The sequence below is a fragment of the Vicia villosa genome, unplaced genomic scaffold (assembly GCF_029867415.1).
Source record: "Vicia villosa cultivar HV-30 ecotype Madison, WI unplaced genomic scaffold, Vvil1.0 ctg.000926F_1_1, whole genome shotgun sequence".
NCBI classification, from domain to species: Eukaryota; Viridiplantae; Streptophyta; class Magnoliopsida; order Fabales; family Fabaceae; genus Vicia; species Vicia villosa.
The window spans coordinates 699,510-703,982 of record NW_026705416.1 but is presented as its reverse complement, the minus strand read 5'-3'; the positions used below and the strand labels follow the sequence as shown (position 1 = coordinate 703,982).

The 4,473-nt window shown below is 31.7% G+C and overlaps 1 long non-coding RNA gene across 1 annotated transcript; it reads right to left on the bottom strand.

Annotated features, from left to right (window-relative positions):
• Positions 1-1,686: 1,686 nt before the first annotated feature.
• Positions 1,687-2,263, bottom strand: LOC131632295 (uncharacterized). Its single transcript, XR_009292947.1, has 3 exons — positions 2,064-2,263; positions 1,925-1,981; positions 1,687-1,843 (listed from the first exon to the last, which is right to left on the bottom strand). It is a non-coding gene; the product is annotated as an uncharacterized LOC131632295 (long non-coding RNA).
• Positions 2,264-4,473: the final 2,210 nt, after the last annotated feature.

The following is a 4,473-nucleotide window of genomic DNA, read 5'->3' as shown; positions in this document are numbered from 1 at the left end:
CTGCTTACCATAACATTTGAGCAAAACTTCTTTACATCATGAACTTCACGAGTCCAGTACGCTTCTTCGAACTCTTCCTGTACAGGACTCATTTCCCTGAAATTAAGACCACATTTACAGCACAATGCAAACACAACAGCATCAATATACCTATAACGATAATATATTCCCTATCACTTATAAATAAACTTTACCTCTCACTATCAGAAGATATCATTATGTATTCAATCCCATCTCCATCATCCCTTCAACACAATAACATACAAACTATTTATTAAACTAAGTTGTAACTCATTATTCCTGAAACACATTCAATTTTGTCGAGGTTAAATGGAATTCAATACAAAAAAGCAAAATTAAACTATAAGATTACCCTTTATTTTCAACAATCCTGGCAGCCTCTACAGAAACTTTACCGGCATCGTCGACATGATTCAATCTTTCATGTTGTTTCTTCCATTCCTTCATAACATCATCATTCTCATGTGACCCACTCAGTATCCTCTCAACTGTGAGCCGCTTCCATGGAGTTTGCAACTCCAACCTATCGGGTGAACTGGAATCAAAACAACATTGCGACCTCTAAATGGATGAATATCTTATGATAAACTCTGCAAACAACATAAACAGTAACACATGCACATACCTTCTTGGCTGCGACATTTTGTTCTTCACACTTATCACCCAACCCTGCGTTTCTTACACCAACAATGCCAAAGACAGACTCTTTGATTGCTTATGAATCCAACGTTACTTTCATTTTAAATGCCAGCGTTATGTAACAATACCAATAATAGGATTCTTTTGTGGGCCTATTAACAAATTAGGTCTAACAATAAAAATAGGTTTTCTGCACCAAGGCTAGAATTCTAAGGCCCAATAAACTTTAATGTCCTATTAACTTAGATATATTAACCAACTATAAGGTCCAACAGGTATTTTTAACCTATTTAAAATATTTTACCTTATTATATGAACTTACATATATATATATATATATATATATATATATATATATATATATATATATATATATATATATATATATATATATATATATATATATATATATATATATACATTTTCCCTATTTTATTAAAGTGCCCTAAAACCCAATGCGCGAGACAGACGGGTACCCGTGCGAACGCACGGGTAAGACACTAGTTAGTAGATGAAAACTGTAGACAAAAAAATAAGAATAGTAACCATTATTAATAGCAAAAACCAAGTAATATATGATAGAAATGCATGATATAAAATAGTTAAAATGTTTTACTGCATTTAACTCACTATAAGTATGATAAAGCAAAATCTGGTTTATTAAAATAATGAATATGTAAGTAAGCAAAAATAAAAAATACTGAAGAATAATGTATACTACTTTTTATAATGCTTGATGGTTGAAATTCTATTTATGCAATAATAAATGGAGTATTAAACACCAATTACATTTAAGGTTATTAGCATTGGTAAATAGAAAGTGAAGACAAACAAAAATAAGAACAGTAACCATTATTAATAACAAAAACCAAGTCATATATGATAGAAATGCATTGAAAAATACTTAAAACAATTTTAAACTGTGATGAATGAAAGTTAACAACTCGAGTCTCTTGTTCAATATTAATAAAATAGCATAAAACTAATACAAATGTTTAGATAAAACTGGTTCATTTGAGTCTTCAAGCGTTTGATTCAATCTTCACTTTTTTTGATGGTTTCGTTCCTGAAAGTTGAGTAGTTCCATAAAGTTGACAGTCAGATTCTTCAACATCATGAGTAATTAGTAATTTCGTTCCATAAAGTTTTCAGGATCATTTTCTCCATATGCAGACAAAGACTCCTTGTATAATATTAAAAAATACAATAAGTATTAATAAAATCAAGTAATTTCGTTTGAATTTTTCAATAGAAATTAACATACAATGGAATCATCGACATGATCAACGACTAGGATTTTGGTTAAAGGTATACTATGACCCTGCACATCAGAGAATGAGATTAGAATTAGGATATAAATATTCTTATAAGTCGTATGTATATGGTTACGAAAAATGACAAACCTCATCAGCTATCTCCATGTTTCCTTTGTATCGTTAATGTCCTTAATGGAGCTAAATTTTCGGCTCATTATCTGGTTGAGAACAACATAGTACGAATAAACAAAAGTATCATGATAATGACATATAATAATCTAACGTTAGAAGGAAGAAAAAATTTCGATTGAAACAAATGAAGATGGAAAAAATGATGGGAAGGAAGATGAAAAGAAACCTTAGATAGGAACAGAATAATATGAATAAATGATAGCTGGTTTGTTGAAGAGACTAGCTTTATAGATGGAGGGAAGGAATTGGAAGGGTCTAGGGTTCAAAAGAAATGAACTTTCCAAAACTTGGAAAGACTAAAGCGTGTTATGATGGAATTCATATTCCTATAAAATGATTTGAATTAATTAGGGCTAAAGGCAATTTAATAGGTTTAGTTGTTTAATTACTTTTAAGGGTATGAAAAACTCTCTCAAACTGGTTTTGATTAGGATAATTAAGGAAGTTTGGTGGTAATTACTTTTAATATATTAAAGTAGATTTCACACACTTCCATATGAAAAAACTATGTATGTGAAAACCCTTTTAGCCGTTTGAACTTAATATTATAAACTTTTTGTTATGAAAGAGTTTAAATTTTTATTTAACCTTTTATTATATATATATATATATATATATATATATATATATATATATATATATATATATATATATATATATGTGTGTGTGTGTTTTGATAAACATTTTCATTATCTATGAACTAGCGTATTATTGTTATATATTGTAATTGATTGATTTTTTTTATGACATGCTTGCAGTTAAGAAGTTATCAAGAATGGTTCATCAATTCCGTTTAGCTAACTGGAATGAAGACATCAGCCCAACTCGTGACGTTAGAGCTCTAAGATACTTAATGGCCTCTAATTCTCCTTCGTCGGTTGCTTTCAACAATCGCACAGGATTGACTAGGACAATTGATCAAACTATACCTACTCATATCCCTCTTTAAACAAACACAACAAACAATACAACTACTCATACTACAAATGAGAATTATTATCCTTTTCCTATGGTACATCTAACAATCTTTAATACTAGTAATTATAATGATAATCAAACTTCTCCTTCTCCCGACTCGTCTCCACCGAGACTCTTTGGTTCATCTCTCATTTTAGCTTCTACTACCAGAAGAAGTACTACTCGGTGTATAAATACAACACGACCATCATCTATGAATTCAAGTATGGAACATCTTGGAGCAGCTGCATCAAATTTTCATCAAGTTCAAAGTAGTACAACAAATAATAGTAAATGTATTTTTAGTTCATTTGATAATGGTAAATATAAAAATGTTGTTGCTTCTGCTACTATTACTTCTACTGGTAATGGTAATGCTTTGCTCAAAAGAAGTAGATCATCAGAGTTTGTGAGAGGAGAGAGTTCGAATCAAGGTTCACAAGTTGGTGTAACCTTAAGAAAATGCACTAATCTTCCTCCTCCTCCTAGTTTCCAACATGAAAATGTGATCAATAATGATATGTCTTCAACTCCTTTATCAATGCAATACAACTACAATGGTAATAGTTGAAATTATGGTGACAGCAGACTCAGATGTCATGTATGATGTCTTGACATCTGATCTGACATTCTGAAACAAACAACTGTTAAGTGCCAAAATGTAGTTATTTTGTGATTGTAAATAGTGGCACTTATCGATACTTTTTGTTAATAACGTTTGAATAATACCCCGTTTTGTGCATAAATACGTATACTTTGTGAATAGATATATTTTCATACACTTTTATACTTTTTGATAGTTTTCTACTCTTTTTGTAGGTATTCTTGCGTATTTGGAGCATGAGCAATAACGTGTTGAAGACACGGCTTCAAACGCGCGATTTTGAGCGGCGGAATCAATTCATTCGGCGAATAAAGCTCAAAATCAAAGAATAATAAATCACCAATTTGGTTGATATGTTGTCATTGTTAGATAGGAAATTGAATAAGCTTTCCAACGCTTCGAACCGGGCGCAAATCGGAGTTACGGTTCTCAAGTTACGTCATTTTTACTAAAAGCTGATTTTTCAACTCAGCGAGTTGGGCGCGATGCGCGCTCCTGCGCGCGACGCGCGCTGTACCAGATCCAAAATTGTATAAATAGGCGAAAAACAGATTTTTTAGGTTATGTTTTGGGTATTTTTGAACCCCAACTCATCCTAGGTCATTTTTGGGTAGATTTGGCTTGGAAACACCATTGGAGCTTGCAATCGGATGATCGGAGGTCGAATTTCTCATAGATCGGAGTTGACAAACCAAGAAATGTTTGGTTCCTCTTCTTCTCTTCTCTTTGTATTTCTCTTTTGGTGAGTTTGTATGTAAATACTCTAAACCCATGGATGTTTGTTACTCTTTGTACTAGTTGTAT